This window comes from Scyliorhinus torazame, chromosome 15, assembly GCF_047496885.1.
Source record: "Scyliorhinus torazame isolate Kashiwa2021f chromosome 15, sScyTor2.1, whole genome shotgun sequence".
Lineage (NCBI taxonomy): Eukaryota > Metazoa > Chordata > Chondrichthyes > Carcharhiniformes > Scyliorhinidae > Scyliorhinus > Scyliorhinus torazame.
Window position 1 is genome coordinate 145,375,241 of NC_092721.1, and position 22,674 is coordinate 145,397,914.

Genomic DNA, 22,674 nt, shown 5'->3' on the forward strand with positions numbered 1-22,674 from the left:
CCTGGGCATCCTGGCAGTGCCAGGGTGGCACTACCAGGGTGCCAGAATGATAGTGCCAAGGTGCCCAGGTGGCACCAGCAGTGCCACCCTGTCCAGTGACCGACCACCCGGTGGCCTCCAATCAGTGGGAGACCCCCACCAGGTATTGTTCCGACTGGTCCCCGTGTGTGGGGACTAGTACTGAACTGCGCCCAGCTGGGTTCACATCAGTGAGGCCAATAGATGCCGGGTGGCCATTAGATCCAGTGCGATCTGTCCCCGGGTCACTGTCCATGTGGACTTTGTACATTCTCCCCGTGTCTTCTTAATTTGGAAACAAAGAATTGGACACTAACTTTATTAAAAAAAGAAAAATTAGATCCGGTGCGATCACGGCTAAGTGAGTTCTTAGCCTCATGAGACTGGTCTCGGCCACAATGGGACATCTTGCAAGATTTGTTCAGATCTTGCGAAGAGCAACAGCCATCAGGGATCCCAAGGGAGGCCTCTCCCGGGATCTATTGGCCGCAGCGCATCCCTGTTCAGGTGGGACATGGCCAGTAGATCATGCTCAGAGTCAACCAAGAGTCTCCAACAATCTGTGCTAAGTGAAGACCTGAACATACCAGAGAACCTGACAATACCTGAAACTACTGCGGAGGACAGTACCTCAGTTGAGGACATTTCAACAACAAGTCAATCTCCAAATCCTACGTCAACTCCATTTCAGACAACTACGGATGACGTGCAAACTCAGTCAAAAACACCGGAGGTTACAGTCAACATTGTCATGATATTCAAACACACACATCATGATAGACACACCAACAGACAAATCAGAACACACACCACAACCAATCACAGAAAGATATAAAAGCACAAACACGACACCTGGTGGTCAGTATTAGCTGGAGAAAAGGACCAGGATAGACCTGCTACACGACACACTCAGGGAGACAGCACGTGCAGAGTATCCAGAACGAACTGTATATAAGGGTTAAAATAAAATAGAGTTGTACCACATACAACTGTGTTGGCTCATCTGTGCACCAGAGAACCCAACACCACATGGTACAGGAGTGGATCGATACCTGCCGGCATACCTCAGTGTACACAGACAACCAGCAGTGCCCAGGCAAAATGATAGAGCTCCCGGTTCCGCAGCTGCTCCAGTGCCACGGCGATCTCCGCGAAAACTGGCGGCGATTCCGGCAAGTGTTCGAATTGTTCCTGGTGGCAGCTGAACTCCAAGACCTGGATGATAGCGAAAAAATTGAATTTCTCCTCACCATCGCCGGTGCAAGGGCAAGAGAAATATTCACAAGGTTCAGGTTCTTCAGGAGGCAGCAAAGGTACGATTACCAAGCAGTCCTGGACAAATTCTCCAAGTACTGTGAAGAAAACGCAATCCAATCGGCAAGTAAAGGTAAGAAAAGCGGCAGTACTCACCTCGTGGCTGGGATCCCGGAGCCCGAATTCCCAGAGGCCGAAATCCCGGGCCTGAGAGAGGGCTGGGTCAAGGTCGGCGGCCACCTTGCTAAAGGTATCACGCTAGCACAGTTGCGCGAGCAGTGCGCAGAACCGGAAGTTTTGTTTGCGCATGTGCGAGATGCTGCGCATGCGCAGTCAAGAAAACGGCCATCGGTAAAGGAACAGCGATCTGAGTATGCGCAGTCGCTTCCTACGTGCTACATACCGAGCGTCAGGATGTCAGAGGCCCCAGACCGCACCAATTTAAAGGGGAAACGTCCCAAATCCAATTTAAAAGGGAAACGTCCCAAATCAAAAAAACAAAAATCTGTTAAAGCTGTAAAACAACCTTCCCTCACCTGGAATGACAGCACATTGCCGCAAATTGACCCAGGAGATGAATTTGACCTCCGAAGAACCCTCCGACAAGCAGTTACCTACGCACAAGCCGATGATTCCGACCTCGAATACTTCGATGACGATCTTTACAGTGTTTCCGGACCTCGCGAGCCCAATGATAGCTCCGTGGTCCTATACGACTATGACTCGGACGAACCTTTTGTGTTGCACATTGGCGGCCCCCACATTGAATCCGACGCAGATGCGGATTCATTTTTCGGATTTGAGGATCTTCAATCCAGCAGATATGACGTCCCAACTTATCAGTACCGGATGATGCTGCAGCCTAACATTAACAGACAGGGAGCGGTGCAAGCACACGGAGAGCACCCTGCTGCCACACAGAGCGTGGTCCACGTCCCGCTCAACATTCCCGACTCTATGAAAGAAGACATGCAAGACTCCAGAGCGCTGTCCTCGCATGAACCAGAAGTGACTCCAGAGTCACAAGCCTCCACAGCAAGCTCGTGGACAGACTCCACAATTACAGAAACGCAAGACTCCAGAGCGCAGTCCTTGCACGAACAAGAAGTGACTCCAATGTCACAAGCCTCCACAGAGAGCTCGTGGACAGCCTCCACGATAGAAGCAACGCAAGACTCCAGAGCGCAGTCCTTGCATGAACCAGAAGTGACTCCAGAGTCACAAGCCTCCACAGCAAGCTCGTGGACAGACTCCACAATTGCAGAAACGCAAGACTCCAGAGCGCAGTCCTTGCACGAACAAGAAGTGACTCCAATGTCACAAGCCTCCACAGAGAGCTCGTGGACAGCCTCCACGATAGAAGCAACGCAAGACTCCAGAGCGCAGTCCTTGCATGAACAAGAAGTGACTCCAGAGTCACAAGCCTCCACAGAGAGCTCGTGGACAGCCTCCACGATAGAAGCAACGCAAAACTCCAGAGCGCAGTCCTTGCACGAACAAGAAGTGACTCCAGTGTCACAAGCCTCCACAGAGAGCTCGTGGACAGCCTCCACGATAGAAGCAACGCAAGACTCCAATGTGCGGTCCTTGCAGGAACAAGACCATGAGGGTCTAGCAACCTCTCTGACCAACCAGCGGCAGACGATGCAAGTCTGCCATGCTCACGTGAACAGCAAGAAGGCTATAACAGCCTACGATGCTCCACTACACAGCAGCATGACCATGACGGTCTCTCATGCTACAATGAAGGGCACAGCGCTGAAGACTGTTCAAGCCCAACTGAAGACAAGCCAAAGGAATCGCCTCTTCCAAGCCCGAAGAAAAAAGGTTTATGCCCTGACCTTCAGGATCATTATAGCCGAACAGAGATTAATAATGCTGCACGGTCACAGAAGGATGCTGAGGATTTGCTAACGAAATTAATTGAATGTTTAACTTGCAAGGAGCAGACTGAGAATTGCCAGTGTTTTAGTACGGATCGAAAAAATGGACAAGACATTGATCCTCAGGTAATGGAAATAACACAACCTGAATCATATCTACAGCAGGGACAAATGTCTCCCTTCAACACAACGCCGCAAAGTCCCAACTTCGGAGACCAGCAGTTAGTCAGTAATGACTCTTCAAACCTTGAGGGGAACATTAATTGCATTGAACCTATAGACACTCCACTGATAAATGAGCAGAACATTGGAGCAAGAATCCTGAGGACACCGACATCGAGTAGCCAGATAACGAATTTAAAACCCAGAGCAGTTTCAAGTGAACCAAGTGTGCTTTCCACTAATGGTGAAGATGCAGATAAGGTCGACCCGATTATCCATTGTACCACACTAACCCCAGTAATTAAGCAGTTATGTATGGGGAGTATAATGTGGGCAATTGAGAACAGTAAAAGAGAGACTGTGACCATGCCAGTCCCAGCAAAATCAGACCCAGGGACCATGAAGGCATGTACATTAGACAAAGATACATATGAGGTACCTGAGAAGAAAAGTGAAACGGAATGTTCTTTGGAAAATAGTACAATGTCGATAGAAACATTGGATCCTATATTCGAGACCATACATATGGGAGAATTTGGGGGTAATAAACAAGGTTCTGCAATGTCTGGGGGAAGATTTAAAATTCCAAAGAAGAAAAGCCCAAATGAAGGACAACGGCAAGACAATGACAGTCCACCGACATGGTGTGCACCACCAGATGAAAACTCTGACAATTTACCCAACCCTAGTGAACAGCAAGCTGCTAATGAGGATCTATCCACGGGATGTGAGACGAGTGACGACAGCATCCCACTTCCCATGCAAAAGGTGCAAGGTGACAGACCTCGCCTAGTGCGTACCGAGGCACTCGACGATCACGGTGGGACCACTGACGACTGCGGTGGCAGCGCACCGCTTCCACCCTCGATGGCTCGAGCCTCTCCACTGGTTGGTGCATTCCTGCATGTTCCAACTCCAGAAGTGCAGCTTCAGGGAATCTCGGCTGCCTCCAGTGAACCTGTTGGGACTCCGGACGGGGAGCATCGACGGAAGGCAGACCGGACTCCAAATGGGGAGCAGCCAAGCGCCGACTCTGATTCGCGCACGCCAGACCTTGCTCCGGACGGGCGGTGTCGCGGCCTCGGTGATGGCACGCTCAGGGTGACGGCGGATGCCACGGCGACAGGGAATGGATCGCGTGGCAGTCCCACTGGGTCGGCAGTGGCGACCAGCACCGGCGGTCCAAGACGGACACACCAATTCGCGCCATCGCCAGACGTTGATGCGAGCAACAATTCTCTCTCCAAGGCGACATGCTTCGACGTTTCTCTGCGGAGTCGCCCTTCCGGCACAGCAGGTGGCCGGAACCAGCGTGCACGGTCTCGGCCAACTTCCACATCTGGCACAGTCATCACCTTGCATGATATTAGTGATGGTGCTACTTCGATGGCAACGACCCATCGGCTACAAGATGCCGTCCACCACAAACATAAAAAGAAAAAAGACTCCACCTTGTTCCTGGCATGCAGGGCGGATGGATTGGTGCGTAGGCGCAATCAGCGAGCTTTGCGCCGCCTTCCACGCTCGCAACTGAACCGTACGCACACGCCGGATCCTCCACTGGTTCCCAAGGATGACTTCGTGGAGATGCCACGGATCATGCCCCTTCCATCGCCACCAGAACCAAACCACAGCCAAGGCAACACTAACAAAGATGTTGAATGTTATATTTGCACGAATGATAAACCAAGCACTGCACGAAGTACAACAAATGGAAAAGTAGAGACTTCAGCAATAGCATCACCTCCAACAGTCCAAGGTGAACCAGTGTGAACCCAAATCTCCACAGCTGAACCGGCTTGAGGACCAGCCCATTCTTGAAGCGGTCACCCATTAGACTGGACTTATAACGCTGTTCATACGTTCAAAAAGTCAAACACTTCTGTATTATAACCTGTTGTTGTTTATCGTTCCAGATATCGTCTGACCGGACCACGGTTCAAGTTGTTTTTTTTCTCGCATTCATGTTTTGTTATGGTACAACCTTGTTAGTGTGACGCACCCGACATCGCCCCATGTAAATAGTTACGTCATATGCACACGCTGTACACAACACACGCACACACTCTTAGATGCACTCACAACACGATTATATTTATAACCACGTAGGCACATATCTTTGGAAAAAGGGGGGATGTCATGATATTCAAACACACACATCATGATAGACACACCAACAGACAAATCAGAACACACACCACAACCAATCACAGAAAGATATAAAAGCACAAACACGACACCTGGTGGTCAGTATTAGCTGGAGACAAGGACCAGGACAGACCTGCTACACGACACACTCAGGGAGACAGCACGTGCAGAGTATCCAGAACAAACTGTATATAAGAGTTAAAATAAAATAGAGTTGTACCACATACAACTGTGTTGGCTCATCTGTGCACCAGAGAACCCAACACCACAAACATGATGTTTGCCGGCAACCACACAAGACTCAACGTCCTCCGAAACACCTAACTTATTGCCTGTTGTGCTTGTTAATTGTTCATATTGTAAGTTTTGATTGTTAACATTATATTGTGTTTTATTGCAGGAATGTCTGATGTAAAGGGCGAGGAAAGTGTTGTGTGTTCAAGTTTGTTCCTAGTTGGAACAGAGTCACTTTAAGAGTTCAATCATGTGATGTACTGATGATGTCATCGGCAGTTTGGGCAGTCTAACAGCCTGTGAGAAAACACCTTCATGGTCTGTAAGCTTCTGTTTAACATACCACAAAGAAAACTCTAAAGGGACCCTGTACCAACTAGGAATAAACAATACATGGGCTTCTCCTCACTCCTCCAAGGGTAAGTGGCAGCAACTGTCACTGCCTCCATTACCTCCTCCGCCCCATCTGTGCAGTGACTGGCAGATCACCGCAGTGTTGAAAGATATCCCACCTCCAGGGTGGTGACCAGTCAAAGCAGGATCAATACTGTTTGTCAATTGATCTTCCCAGCTCTGCTACAGATAACCAGTTACAAAAGTTGAAGAATGTTTCATTTCCTGGCAATTCCACTCACCTTTGTGATGCTGGAGGATGCCCTGGGCACGATTCTCTGCTCCCGCGACTAAGTGCCCACGCTGTCATGAATGCCGTCGAGTTTCACGACAGCACGAAACGGCCCCGATCGCGATCGATTCAGGGCCCGAAAATGGGCGAGGAGCGGGGCCGTGAGGAACCCGGGGGCGTGGCGCGAAAGTAGCGTCGTAAGCGCGCAACGCCCGAATGAGGCGGCGCTGTGCCATAAATGGCGCGATCCGCGCACGGAAGGACCCAGGAGGAGGAGAAGGAGGAGAGATGGCTGAGCCCCGACGAGCCGCACCGCGGTTCTGGGACACGGACCTGGGCACCCTCCTCGATGAGGTTGAAAACCGAAGGGCCACCCTCTGCCCAAGACGTAGGCATCGCCAGCCGTCCAGCACGGTGAGGCGCGGTTGGCGTGAAGTTGGCACCGCTGTCAGTGCTGTGGGGCACAACCCCCGGTCCGGGGAGCAATGTCGGAAGAAGCTGCACGACCTCACTCGGGCTGCCAGGGTAAGTGCCATGAGGGTGGCCCCGGGTCACAACCAACACCCCCCCCCCCTCCCCGGGCACGAGGGGGGGAAGTGGGGTGGGGGGATGGGGGGGGGGTTTCAGGGTGCACAACGTTGTACTCGACCCACATGAGCACCGTGACCCCCCCTGGAGAGATGCCATGGCGTGGCTCCAACTGTCTCCCCACCCAGCATTAATATAGCCTATATCTGCACGCCCTGATGATACCCGCCTAATCGTGATGCTTTATTCAACGCCCCCCCCCCCCCCAGGACAAGACAGCTCACAACCAATGTGAGCGTATGAGAACCGGAGGGGGTTCTCCCGTGCTGCACCCCCTAAATGTTCACGAGCAGAGGGCCCTGGACCTCGCTGGGGGATCCGCCACCCAGGAGGTCGCGACATGCCAGGTCGGAGGTGCAGAAGCAAGTGAGACAACCCTGCATGTCCTCACCTCCCCCCCTCCAAACCCGTCATCGCCCCCCTCACACTCTGACCACTGCACCCTCGATCCTCTCCCCCCTCACACTCTGACCACTGCACCCTCGATCCCCTCCCCCCTCACACTCTGACCACTGCACCCTCGATCCCCTCCCCCCTCACACTCTGGCCACTGCACCCTCGATCCCCTCCCCCCTCACACTCATGCCACTGCACCCCCGATCCCCTCCCCCCCCCCTCACACACTGCCCCCACCACCACCATATACCCGGCCCAGCGTGTCTAACGAACCCCGTATCGTTGTGTTCCCCAGGGCCAGCTGCCGAACGTCCAGGGTCGTCTCGGCCAAGACACAGCCGACCATCTCCAACCTCAAGCGCACCCAGGGATGCACGCCAGAGGATGGCAGTCGGTCGGTCAGGAGGGCCATCCTCTCAGTCTGGGACGCTGGACGGGGACGCACATACAACGGACAGACACAATACTGAGGGGCACAGGACGGACAGTGACGGTGACGCACAGAGAACGGCCACACAGTCCACGGATTCACCTGGAGGGCAACATGACATGGGCAGCATGCACCTTGCGCCGGGCCATGAGGGGAACCAGTACACACCAGACTTCCTAATGGACGATGACCTCGAGCTTGCGGCACTGCTGTCTCCCACACCATCCACCATCGCAGAGACACTCACCTCGGTTGGGCAGATAAGTGATGAGGCTCCCGGGTCACGGTCTGGTGCGCACCCCACAGCCGAGCAGGTACAGCAGGTGGAGTTTGGAGCAGCCGAGGAGTTGGACGGTTGGAGGGCAGCCCAGGCCCAGCAAACAGCTGCCACCCAGACGGCTCCCGGGTTCCTGGATGTACTTGACCCACCCGGACAACCGATGCATGAGGACACCGTGGGACTGAATAACGGGATGAGGGCCATCTTCCAGGACCTGCACACGCAGCTGGAGGAGTCTATCCGCGTCCAGGAGCAGTGAGTGGTGCCGCTCATTGCAGCCACCCAGGCCGACACCGCACGGGTGGCGTCCGCGGTGGAGGCAATGGATGAAACGGTTTCGGCCATTGGTCAGGTTCATCCAGGCATTGGGCTTCATGTGCATGCGTCATCCATGGCTCAGGAGAGGGCTGCCCTCTCACAGGTAGCCATGCGCCAGAGCCAACACGACATTGCCGCCGCTCTCCGGGCCGTGGTTGAGTCTCACCTTGCCATGGCCTGGTCCCAGCAGCCTGGTCGTACTGCAGATACACAGCCAGCCTAACACCTGGTCACTGTCTGCGTCCAACGGTCAGTTCACACCATCCTCCTCACCAGTGTGCCAGTCGCCTGTGCCCATCAGCCACACGACAATCTGCGGCCGTGTCCTCGTCACCGTCCTGCCATATCAGGGCGGCTGACATGTGGCATCCGCGGATGGATGACACCCTCCCTCACCCCCCTCCCACCTGCACTCCCTCCCTCACCCCCCTCCCACCTCCACTCCCTCCCTCACCCCCTCCCACCTCCACTCCCTCCCTCCCCCCCCACCTCCACACTCTCCCTCCCCCCCCCACTTCCACACTCTCCCTCCCCTCCTCCCACCTCCACACTCTCCCTCCCCCCCACCTCCACACTCTCCCTCCCCCCCCACCTCCACACTCTCCCTCCCCCCCCTCTCACCTCCTCACTCTCCCTCCCCCCCCCACCTCCACACTCTCCCTCCCCCCCCACCTCCACACTCTCCCTCACCCCCACCTCCCACCTCCTCACTCTCCCTCACCCCCCCTCCCACCCGCCCCCCCCCCCCCCCCCCCCGTTGGCCGCAGCGTTCCCGGGGAAGCCGACCCGGTCTGCAGGATCTCCGGAACAGTCCGCTCACCTCCTCACTGCTCAGCGTCAGCCAGCACGAGTGGCTCACGACTTTATTTACCAGGTGTGAACGGCGACGCCGTCGGGACTTCGGCCCATCCAGGCCGGAGAATAGCGGGGGTAGCAGAGAATCGCTATTTTGGGTGTCTCGGGCGATTCTCCGGCCTGCGCCGCGCAGAACTCGACGGGGACGATCTCGTCGCTTGGGTGAATCGCGGGAGGGCGTCGGACCGGCGGCGCATGGAAAAATGGCACGCCAGCCGATTCTCCCAACCGGCGCGGCATCGGAGAATCGCGCCCCATGTTCCAGTCACAATTCAATTAGGACCAATTTCCTTGTTGATTGAGTTGGGACCTTTTAAATTCAGGCTTCTGCTGATGAGTGTGTGTGCAAACCTCAATGTAACTTCGCCTTAGCAAAGGTGTCCAACACATTATTGGTGCATTTGTCAACAGCATCCATCTTTGCCATTGTGACTAACTCATTCTGTAATTTACGAGCTGCCCTCCCTGTTTCCAATGCCCCTTCCAAATTTGGTATTGCTATAAACTAATTTGCTCACTTTGCCTTGAGTTTCTCAATTCAAATCATTGACGTGAATTATAAATTGTAACAATCCTGGTGTGAAATGCAGGAGTGTCCTGCTCAGTACTTCCTCTCATGCCAAAATCAGTCCTATGAGAACTGTACATTTTTGTCTACCATTCAGTCAATATTTTATCCATTCCCAAATTTTACCCTGACCTTCTTTAGTAGCTTGTCATAAGGAACTTTATCAAAACCTTTTTGGAAGCCTAAAAACACATGTGTCAGAATTCTCCATTTGAGAGACCTTGGGCGAAATTCTCCCCCAACGGCGCGATGTCCGGCGACTGGCGCCAAAGACGGCGCCAATCAGACGGGCATTGCGCCGGCCCAAAGGTGCGGAATGCTCCGCATCTTTGGCGGCCTAGCCCCAACATTGAGGGGCTAGGCCGACGCCGGAGGGATTTCCGCCCCGCCAGCTGGCGGAAATGGCGTTTGTTGGTCCGCCAGCTGGCGCGGAAATGCGGCGCATGCGCGGGAGCGTCAGCGGCCGCTGTCAGTTTCCCGGCGCATGCGCGGGAGCGTCAGCGGCCGCTGTCAGTTTCCCGCGCATGCGCAGTGGGGAGAGTCTCTTCCGCCTCCGCCATGGTGGAGACCGTTGCGGAGGCGGAAGGGAAAGTGCCCCCACGGCACAGGCCCGCCCGCGGATCGGTGGGCCCCAATCGCGGGCCAGGCCACCGTGGGGACACCCCCCGGGGTCAGATCGCCCCGCGCCCCCCCCAGGATCCCGGAGCCCGCCCACGCCGCCTTGTCCCGCCGGTAAATACCAGCTTTGATTTACGCCGGCGGGACAGGCAATTTCTGGGCGGGACTTCGGCCCATCGGCCCATCCGGGCCGGAGAATCCAGCGGGGGTCCCGCCAACCGGCGCGGCCCGATTCCCGCCCCCGCCCAATCTCCGGTACCGGAGACTTCAGCGGGGGCGGGGGCGGGATATCCGGCGGGGGGTCGGAGAATGACGCCCCTTGGGTGGGATTCTCCCTTCGTGCCCGTGGGAAAATGGGCGGGAATCACTCCGGACTTATTCCTCGCAGGTCCGGGGTGATTCTCCATTTTCAAGGGGGCTAGCAAGGTCCCGGGATGCATCCCACAGCTCCAGCTGCTGGCGGGGCCCTGCAGTTATGTCCGCGCAGCCGCACATGCGCACGGCGGCCGTCTTCACGCCAGCCCCCGCGCGACATGGTGGAGCCCTACAGGGGCCTTGCGCGGAGCAACATAGAATGAGCGGGCCCGCCGATCGGTAGCCCCCGATGGAGGCCCCCCGGAGTCGGATCCCCCCCGCCCCCCCCCCCCCAACCAGGACGGCCCCTGCAGCCAGAACGCCGAGGTCCTGCCGGATGGGACCACATGTGAACCACACCGGTGGGACTCGGCCCGTCGAGCGCGGAGAATCGCCGCGGGAGCCACTTTCAACGGCCCCCGGCCGGCGCCGCGTCGACCATGCCGTGGGACTGGCGGGTCCACGGAGAATCGTGGATCTGGCGTGACCGGCTATTCTCCGCCCCCGCGCCGGGTGCGATTCCGGCGCGGAGTGTCGGAGAATCCCGCCCTAAGTGTTGCCGGCAGGACTGACTTGCGTGCGGACACATTCCTGTGGGGGGCGCTATTCGGGGATTAATTCAGAACATGCTAGTAGTGGGCCAGCACTCTGCCCATGTGAATCGAGGCTCCGGGGCAGGGGGTGGTGCTGACAATGCGTGTTGCCCAGGCCATCACTGTACGGGTGGCGTCCATGGTGGGAGCTTTGGGGCAAGAAGTCAGAACCATGGGTCAAGACATCCAAGCCTTGGGCACACTGTAAGGTCGATGGCTGAGGCTCAGGACAGGAGAGCCCAGTCACAGGCAGCCATGAACCACACCCACATGGACATTGCTGCAAAGCTCCAGAGCTTGGCCCAATCACAGAGGGCCATGGCTGAGGCTATCGAGAGCATTGGCCGGGCACAGACTGGCCTTGGCCAGTCATAGAGGGACATGTCACAGTCTCAGAGGGACATGGCACAGTCTCAGAGGGGCATGTCACAGGCGCAGAGGGACACGGCACAGTCTCAGAGGGACATTGCATAGTGCCAGAGAGACATGACCGAGGCAACGAGGGACATATCACAATCTCAGCGGGACATGGCACAGTCTCAGAGGGCATGGCACAGGTGCAGAGGGACATGGCACAGGTACAGAGGGACACGGCACAGAGGGACATGGCACAGTGCCAGAGGGACATGGCACAGTCTCAGAGGGACATGGCACAGGTGCGGAGGGACATGGCACAGGTACAGAGGGACACTGCACAGAGGGACATGGCACAGTGCCAGAGGGACATGGCACAGTCTCAGAGAGACATAGCACAGTCTCAGAGGGACATGGCACAGTGCCAGAGGGACACGGCACAGTCTCAGAGGGGCATGGCACAGGTACAGAGGGACATGGCACAGTGCCAGAGGGACATGGCACAGTCTCAGAGGGACATGGCACAGTCTCAGAGGGCATGGCACAGGTGCAGAGGGACATGGCACAGTGCCAGGGGGACATGGCACAGTCTCAGAGGGACATGGCACAGTCTCAGAGGGCATGGCACAGGTGCAGAGGGACATGGCACAGTGCCAGAGGGACATGGCACAGTCTCAGAGGGACATGGCACAGTCTCAGAGGGCATGGCACAGGTACAGAGGGACATGGCACAGTCTCAGAGGGCATGGCACAGGTACAGAGGGACATGGCACAGTCTCAGAGGGACATGGCACAGGTGCAGAGGGACATGGCACAGTGCCAGAGGGACATGGCACAGACTCAGAGGGACATGGCACAGTCTCAGAGGGACATCGCACAGGTGAAGAGGGACAGCACAGCTGCAGAGGGACATTGCACAGTGCCAGAGGGACATTACCGTGGCAGTGAGGGACATGTCTCGCTCACTGAGAAATGTGTCCCATTCTCAGTGCTCCATGGTTGAGGGCATCGAGACCCTGGTTAAGACGAGAGCGGGCCTTCAGAACTGGCAGTGCAAGGTGCTGGTGGAGCCTCTGGAATTCACTCTGGCCGCACCTTCAAACCATGGAGTAGCCTGGGGACCATCGAGCACCCCGAGGGAGGAGGAGGTTATGGGGCCCATGCCATTGCCTCCCACAGGGGAGGTGCTGGAACACTTCAGTACTTTTGAATCCCCCCCCCCCCACCTGAGACTAGCACATTTGATGGGCAGCGGGCAGAACAGGGTGGCACTTTGTCACCTGTGACACCCGAACGTCGACTGGGCACATCCAGGTTCAGGCCCTCCAGAAGACGGGCACCAAAGGCATCTCAAGTCAGCAGGCGAGAAACGCAGCAGGCTGCCTCTAAGTCTGATGTTCTGTCTGGAGTCACAACTGGAAGGAGAGGTAGGCCATGTAAAATTAGAAAATTAGACACCAGTTAGTTGGCATGGGTGCAGCATATGGGTGAGAGTTAGGGGTCAGGGTACAACAATGTATGTAGTCACCATTAAACACTTTTTCACCAACCTGCCTCAATCCTCTGTCTGGAGTGTTAGGGATGGGCTGGGCTGGGTGTAATGGGTGTACCGGGTGTGGGTGGGCGGAAGGGCGTTGGAGGATCGCATTGGGAGAGAGGGGGCAGGGAACAGGACCAGAAGTGTGAGGTCACTTTGTGTGACAGCTTACCCAGTGAGTAATCTGTCAACACTCACCCTCTACCTTAACCACCCCCTCCCAATCCCCCCCCCCCCCCCCCCCAAGGATATATGGGCCTGTGAGATGGATTGGTGAGTACACATGCAGGGAACACCGGGCGGACAGCGGGAGGCAGGAGTCAGACTTTGTCAAACAACGAGGAACACTAGAGCTCATCTCAGAGCGAATCATCATTATCCTCCATCCCATGGACAAGGCCCGCTAATACTGCCAACTCAGGACCAACACAGTGGTGATGCTGGTACGACCCTCGAAGTGGGCAGGTGGGATGGAGCAAAGGGCAGTGGGACAGTGAAGGTGCAGTAAAGGGAGGAAGGGCAGGAAAGTCCAGTGAAGGTAGGAGGGACAGGGAAGTTTGTGAGCGGCTATGGAGAAAGGGGCACCACTTGGAAAGGGGGGTGGGTCTGGAGAGATGGTACAGGGCGATGGAACTGCCAATGACCAGGCCTCTTAGTCAGCAAATCGGGAGTGATGTGGTTGTCCTGTGTGCTGCGGCCCAAGAGTACACGTTGGACGGCCTGTCCTGCCAACCCAGGCTCCACGCCCGATTCTTCTTGGATATCTTCCACACTCTGCTTGTCAGAGGAGGCCTGGCGCTCTTCCTCAACGTTCAGCATGTCCCCTCCCTCTGCTGCGCGATGTTGAGCAGGAAGCAGCGGGCCAACATGATGTTTGAGACCCTCCTGGGACTATATTGGAGAGCCCCACCAGAGTGTTCCAGGCATCGGAAGCGCATTTTGAGGATACTAATGCACCACTCAATGACGCTCCTGGTTGGTGCATGGTGTTTTAACGGGTCTCCGCATCCTTCTGGGCCTCCGGACTGGCGTCATTAGCCAAGACCTCAGCAGGTAACCCTTGTTGACCAAGAACCAACACCTCACCCGAGGGAATGCCCTGGAGGTGACGGGAACTGATGGGTGCACCAGGACGTATGTGTCGTACACGCGACCTGGGTACCGGACGCTGAAATGCATGATGTGCAGCTGGTGGTCACACATCAACTGCACATTCAGGGAGTGAAAGCCCTTCCTATTGATGAAGAGCACCCCCTGCTGAGCCGGTGCTTGTAGGGGACATGCCTACCATCAATCATCCACTGGACCTGGGGTATGCCAGGTTTCATAGATCATAGAATTTACAGTGCAGAAGGAGGCCATTCGGCCCATCGAGTCTGCACCGGTTCTTGGAAAGAGCACCCTACCCAAGGTCAACACCTCCACCCTATCCCCATAACCCAGTAACCCCACCCAACACTAAGGGCAATTTTGGACACTAAGGGCAATTTATCATGCCCAATCCACCTAACCTGCACATCTTTGGACTGTGGGAGGAAACCGGAGCACCCGGATGAAACCCACGCACACACGGGGAGGATGTGCAGACTCCGCACACACAGTGACCCAAGCCGGAATCGAACCTGGCACCCTGGAGCTGTGAAGCAATTGTGCTATCCACAATGCTACCGTGCTTTCCAGGGGAGGTGGCCTGCCAAATGACTAGAGGCTCTCTGAACATTTACAGGACACAGTGAGCAGTCAGCACAGTAAACAGCCAGGGGCCTGTAACTGTTTAAAACACAGACTACAGAAATGGCGGTCTGAACCAGGCCATCCTGATCCTGAGGGGGACACCCTGTGTCCACGGACCTTTCACCAAGTCACTCCTCACTACTCTCCCCCCTCCCCCACCCTCCACCCAGGCAGCCACCCACCAGCAAGTGCGACAATTTTAGAGAGATTTTCAAAGTTTCCTTCACTTCTCGTTCCCCATCAGCAATCATGGCACCCAGGCCCCATTTGTAAATGCTTGCGCTAATTCGCGCCCACGTGACTTTCACCTGCGAGGGGCAGAGCATCACGGAGCATGCTGTGCTCAACACACAAAGTAGATTTTAATGCACGCAAATGCCGGTTTTGAATGGCCCCGCCAGTGTGGGGAGTGTAGCACCGTCAATATGACACGAGGCAGGTTGAGGTAATGTCAATTGAAGGCTTTATTAAGCAGAACTTTATCCCCAGCAACGTGGTTACAGAATGCAGCTGCTGAGGGAAATGGAGGGAATAACTGGGTTCTTATACCGGCATTTCTGGGTGGAGTCCAGTAGGTGGCAGATCCTATCAGGACCTGGCATCCCTCCACCAATAGCCTGTCGACACGTGGTGTGCCGTATTACCCCTAATACATACCACCACATGTCATGATATTCAAACACACACATCATGATAGACACACCAACAGACAAATCAGAACACACAACACCACAACCAATGACAGAAAGATATAAAAGCACAGACACGACCCCCGGTGGTCAGTATTAGCTGCAGAGGAGGACCAGGACAGATCTGTTACCAAACACACTCAGGGAGACAGCACGTGCAGAGTATCCAGAACGAACTGTATTATAAGAGTTAAAATAAAATAGAGTTGTACCACATACAACTGTGTTGGCTCATCTGTGCACCAGAGCACCCAACACCACATGGTACAGGAGTGGATCGATACCTGCCGGCATACCTCAGTGTACACAGACAACCAGCAGTGCCCAGGCAAAATGATAGAGCTCCCGGTTCCGCAGCCGCTCCAGTGCCACGGCGATCTCCGCGAAAACTGGCGGCGATTCCGGCAATGGTTCGAATTGTTCCTGGTGGCAGCTGAACTCCAAGACCTGGATGATAGCGAAAAAATTGAATTTCTCCTCACCATCGCCGGTGCAAGGGCAAGAGAAATATTCACAAGGTTCAGGTTCTTCAGGAGGCAGCAAAGGTACGATTACCAGGCAGTCCTGGACAAATTCTCCAAGTACTGTGAAGAAAACGCAATCCAATCGGCAAGTAAAGGTAAGAAAAGCTGCAGTACTCACCTCGTGGCTGGGATCCCGGAGCCCGAATTCCCAGAGGCCGAAATCCCGGGCCTGAGAGAGGGCTGGGTCGAGGTCGGCGGCCATCTTGCTAAAGGTATCACGCTAGCACAGTTGCGCGAGCAGTGCGCAGAACCGGAAGTTTCGTTTGCGCATGTGCGAGATGCTGCGCATGCGCAGTCAAGAAAACGGCCATCGGTAAAGGAACAGCGATCTGAGCATGCGCAGTCGCTTCCTACGTGCTACATACCGAGCGTCAGGATGTCAGAGGCCCCAGACTGCACCAATTTAAAGGGGAAATGTCCCAAATCCAATTTAAAAGGGAAACGTCCCAAATCAAAAAAACAAAAATCTGTTAAAGCTGTAAAACAACCTTCCCTCACCTGGAATGACAGCACATTGCCGCAAATTGACCCAGGAGATGAATTTGACCTCCGAAGAACCCTCCGACAAGCAGTTACCTACGCACAAGCCGATGATTCCGACCTCCAATACTTCGATGACGATCTTTACAGTGTTTCCGGACCTCGCGAGCCCAATGATAGCTCCGTGGTCCTATACGACTATGACTCGGACGAACCTTTCGTGTTGCACATTGGCGGCCCCCACATTGAATCCGACGCAGATGCGGATTCATTTTTCGGATTTGAGGATCTTCAATCCAGCAGATATGACGTTCCAACTTATCAGTACCGGATGATGCTGCAGCCTGACATTAACAGACAGGGAGCGGTGCAAGCACACGGAGAGCGCCCTGCTGCCACACAGAGCGTGGTCCACGTCCCGCTCAACGTTCCCGACTCTATGAGAGAAGACATGCAAGACTCCAGAGTGCAGTCCTCGCATGAACCAGAAGTGACTCCAGTGTCACAAGCTTCCACCGCAAGCTCGTGGACAGACTCCACAATTGCAGAAATGCAAGACTCCAGAGCGCAGTCCTTGCACGGACAAGAAGTGACTCCAGTGTCACAAGCCTCCACAGAGAGCTCGTGGACAGCCTCCACGATAGAAGCAACGCAAGACTCCAGAGCGCAGTCCTTGCACGAACAAGAAGTGACTCCAGTGTCACAAGCCTCCACAGAGAGCTCGTGGGTAGCCTCCACGATAGAAGCAACGCAAGACTCCAGAGCGCAGTCCTTGCACGAACAAGAAGTGACTCCAGTGTCACAAGCCTCCACAGAGAGCTCGTGGACAGCCTCCACGATAGAAGCAACGCAAGACTCCAATGTGCAGTCCTTGCAGGAACAAGACCATGAGGGTCTAGCAACCTCTCCTGACCAACCAGCGGCAGACGATGCAAGTCTGCCATGCTCACGTGAACAGCAAGAAGGCTATAACAGCCTACCATGCTCCACTACACAGCAGCATGACCATGACGGTCTCTCATGCTACAATGAAGGGCACAGCGCTGAAGACTGTTCAAGCCCAACTGAAGACAAGCCAAAGGAATCGCCTCGTCCAAGCCCGAAAAAAAAAGGTTTATGCGCTGACCTTCAGGATCATTATAGCCGAACAGAGATTAATAATGCTGCACGGCCACAGAAGGATGCTGAGGATTTGCTAACGAAATTAATTGAATGTTTAACTTGCAAGGAGCAGACTGAGAATTGCCAGTGTTTTAGTACGGATCGAAAAAATGGACAAGACATTGATCCTCAGGTAATGGAAATAACACAACCTGAATCATATCTACTGCAGGGACAAATGTCTCCCTTCAACACAACGCCGCAAAATCCCAACTTCGGAGACCAGCAGTTAGTCAGTAATGACACTTCAAACCTTGAGGGGAACATTAATTGCATTGAACCTATACACACTCCACTGATTATTGAGCAGAACATTGGAGCAAGAATCCTGAGGACACCGACATCGAGTAGCCAGATAACGAATTTAAAACCCACAGCAGTTTCAAGTGAACCAAGTGTGCTTTCCACTAATGGTGAAGATGCAGATAAGGTCGACCCGATTATCCAATGTACCACACTAACGCCAGTGATTAAGCAGTTATGTATGGGGAGTATAATGTGGGCAATTGAGAACAGTAAAAGAGAGACTGTGACCATGCCAGTCCCAGCAAAATCAGACCCAGGGACCATGAAGGCATGTACATTAGACAAAGATACATATGAGGTACCTGAGAAGAAAAGTGAAACGGAATGTTCTTTGGAAAATAGTACAATGTCGATAGAAACATTGGATCCTATATTCGAGACCATACATATGGGAGAATTTGGGGGTAATAAACAAGGTTCTGCAATGTCTGGGGGAAGATTTAAAATTCCAAAGAAGAAAAGCCCAAATGAAGGACAACGGCAAGACAATGACAGTCCACCGACATGGTGTGCACCACCAGATGAAAACTCTGACAATTTACCCAACCCTAGTGAACAGCAAGCTGCTAATGAGGATCTATCCACGGGATGTGAGACGAGTGACGACAGCATCCCACTTCCCATGCAAAAGGTGCAAGGTGACAGACCTCGCCTAGTGCGTACCGAGGCACTCGACGATCACGGTGGGACCACTGACGACTGCGGTGGCAGCGCACCGCTTCCACCCTCGATGGCTCGAGCCTCTCCACTGGTTGGTGCATTCCTGCATGTTCCAACTCCAGAAGTGCAGCTTCAGGGAATCTCGGCTGCCTCCAGTGAACCTGTTGGGACTCCGGACGGGGAGCATCGACGGAAGGCAGACCGGACTCCAAATGGGGAGCAGCCAAGCGCCGACTCTGATTCGCGCACGCCAGACCTTGCTCCGGACGGGCGGTGTCGCGGCCTCGGTGATGGCACGCTCAGGGTGACGGCGGATGCCACGGCGACAGGGAATGGATCGCGTGGCAGTCCCACTGGGTCGGCAGTGGCAACCAGCACCGGCGGTCCAAGATGGACACACCAATTCGCGCCATCGCCAGACGTTGATGCGAGCAACAATTCTCTCTCCAAGGCGACATGCTTCGACGTTTCTCTGCGGAGTCACTCTTCCGGCACAGCAGGTGGCCGGAACCAGCGTGCACGGTCTCGGCCAACTTCCACATCTGGCACAGTCATCGCCTTGCATGATATTAGTGATGGTGCTACTTTGATGGCAACGACCCATCGGCTACAAGATGCCGTCCACCACAAACATAAAAAGAAAAAGACTCCACCTTGTTCCTGGCATGCAGGGCGGATGGATTGGTGCGTAGGCGCAATCAGCGAGCTTTGCGCCGCCTTCCACGCTCGCAACTGAACCGTACGCACACGCCGGATCCTCCACTGGTTCCCAAGGATGACTTCGTGGAGATGCCACGGATCATGCCCCTTCCATCGCCACCAGAACCAAACCACAGCCAAGGCACCACTAACAAAGATGTTGAATGTTATATTTGCACGAATGAAAAAAACCAAGCACTGCACGAAGTACAACAAATGGTAAAGTAGAGACTTCGGCAACAGCATCACCTCCAACAGTCCAAGGTGAACCAGTGTGACCCCAAATCTCCACAGCTGAACCGGTTTGAGGACCAGCCCATTCTTGAGGCGGTCACCCATTAGACTGGACTTATAACGCTGTTCATACGTTCAAAAAGTCAAACACTTCTGTATTATAACCTGTTGTTGTTTATTGTTCCAGATATCGTCTGACCAGACCAATGTTCAAGTTTTTTTTTCTCTCGCATCCAAGTTTTGTTATGGTACAACCTTGTTAGTGTGATGCACCCGACATCGCCCCATGTAAATAGTTACGTCATATACACACGCTGTACACAACACACACACACACTCTTAGATGCACTCACGACACAATTATATTTATAACCACGTAGGCACATATCTTTTTAAAAAGGGGGGATGTCATGATATTCAAACACACACAACATGATAGACACACCAACAGACAAATCAGAACACACAACACCACAACCAATGACAGAAAGATATAAAAGCACAGACACGACCCCCGGTGGTCAGTATTAGCTGCAGAGGAGGACCAGGACAGATCTGTTACCAAACACACTCAGGGAGACAGCACGTGCAGAGTATCCAGAACGAACTGTATTATAAGAGTTAAAATAAAATAGAGTTGTACCACATACAACTGTGTTGGCTCATCTGTGCACCAGAGCACCCAACACCACACCACATTCACCCCTTGTTGAAAAAAAACCCGGCGGGATGGTGGTTCGCATGGTGGTAGGAGTTTACAGAGTCGGTACTGTGCCGTAACTTTGAACAAAACACAAAATTATCGCTTCAACTGGGCCAACGGGCCAAACAGGGTCAGCATGATGCCATAACTATAACAAGACACAATAACTGAAAACTGGGCCAACGGGCCAAACAGGGTCGGCATGATGCCATAACTATAACAAGACACAATAACTGAAAACGTTGAGAGTTAAAGTGATTCGATGAGCCGGATGGTTGTCCTTTCCGATCGTCTCGGGCGTGGTGGTGATGGCGCTGGCTCGAGTCCCGTCGACTCTGGGAGCGTAGCGCTGTCCCCTGTGTCCTTACTCCTGGGCGGGTCTGGGAGGAGAACCGAACCCCCCGGGAAGGGGGTGGCTGCGGGATGAACCGGCGGGAGTGAGGAGGTGGTGATTGGCGTTGGGGGGTGTGGGTAGCTCCGGCGGGCGCCAGATCTCGCAGGGAGACCATGTCCTGTCGACCATCGGAGTACTCCACATAGGCGTATTGCGGGTTGGCGTGAAGGAGATGCACCCGTTCCACCAACGGATCTGACTTGTGCGCCCGCACATGTTTCCGGAGCAAAATGGGTCCCAGAGCTGCTGGCCAGGTCGGAAGTAGCGTTCCAGAGGAGGACTTCCTAGGAAAGAGGAGGAGGCGCTCGTGAGGCGTTTGATTCGTGGTGGTGCACAGCAGGGACCGGATAGAGTGAAGGGCATCCGGGAGGACTTCCTGCCAGCGGGAAATTGGGAGGCTCCTAGACCGGAGGGCCAGCAGGACGGCCTTCCAGACCGTTCCATTCTCCCTTTCTACCTGCCCGTTCCCCCGGGGGTTGTAACTGGTCGTCCTGCTCGAGGCTATGCCCCTGCTGAGCAGGAATTGACGCAGTTCGTCACTCATAAAGGAGGACCCCCTGTCGCTATGGATATAGTCGGGGAAACCGAACAGTGTAAAAATGGTACCGAGGGGTTTAAGACCGTGGACGCTGTCATGTCGGGGCAGGGGATGGCGAAAGGGAAACGGGAGTATTCGTCAACGACGTTCAGGAAGTACGCGTTGCGATCGGTGGAGGGGAGGGGGCCTTTGAAATCCAAACTGAGGCGTTCAAAGGGTCGAGAGGCCTTAACCAGGTGCGCTCTATCTGGCCTGAAAAAGTGCGGTTTGCACTCAGCGCAGATCTGGCAGTTTCTGGTGGCTGTTCGGACGTCCTCGACGGAGTAAGGGTGGTTGCGGGACTTAAGGAAGTGGTAGAAACGAGTGACCCCCGGGTGACAGAGGTCCTCGTGGAGGGCTTGGAGGCGGTCCACTTGTGCGTTGGCACATGTGCCGCAAGATAGGGCATCGGATGGCTCGTTCAGCTTTCCGGGACAATACAAGATCTCATAATTGAAGGTGGAGAGTTCGATCCTCCACCGCAAGATTTTGTCGTTCTTGATCTTGCCCCGCTGTGCATTATCGAACATGAAGGCAACCGACCGTTGGTCAGTGAGGAGAGTGAATCTCCTACTGGCCAGGTAATGCCTCCAGTGTCGCACAGCTTCCACTATTGCTTGTGCCTCCTTTTCCACTGAGGAGTGGCGGATTTCTGAAGCGTGGAGGGTTCGGGAGAAGAAGGCCACGGGTCTGCCTGCTTGGTTGAGGGTGGCCGCCAGAGTTACATCCGATGCGTCGCTCTCGACCTGGAAGGGGAGGGACTCGTCGATGGCGCACATCGTGGCCTTTGCGATATCCGTTTTGATGCGGCTAAAGGCCTGGCATACCTCTGTCGTCAGGGGAAAAGTAGTGGACTGGATTAGTGCACGGGCCTTGTTTGCGTACTGGGGGACCCACTGGGCGTAATAAGAAAAGAAGCCCAGGCAACGTTTCAGGGCTTTGGCACAGTGGGGAAGTGGGAACTCCATCAGGGAGCAAAACCCGTTTTCGCTGCCAGGGAGGGACCGGCGCATGCTGCTGGGCGTAAGCCTCAATTTTCACATAACGCCGATTCTCCACCCGATCATGATTCGCATTCCTAGCGTCGCGAGGCGGAGAATCCAGCCCAATATTCACCTCAGGAAACTGAGGTTGTTAATTGCTGAAAGAAATCCAGATGAGCTTTCACAGAAGACCTGCACTGTCCAAATGTATGTTGACTGATTTTACAAGGTTATTACAGCCGAGATAGTCTTCTGGTTTACTCCTGATTCGGTATTTAATTATTCCACTGGGGTTCAGAGCTAGACTAATAAATC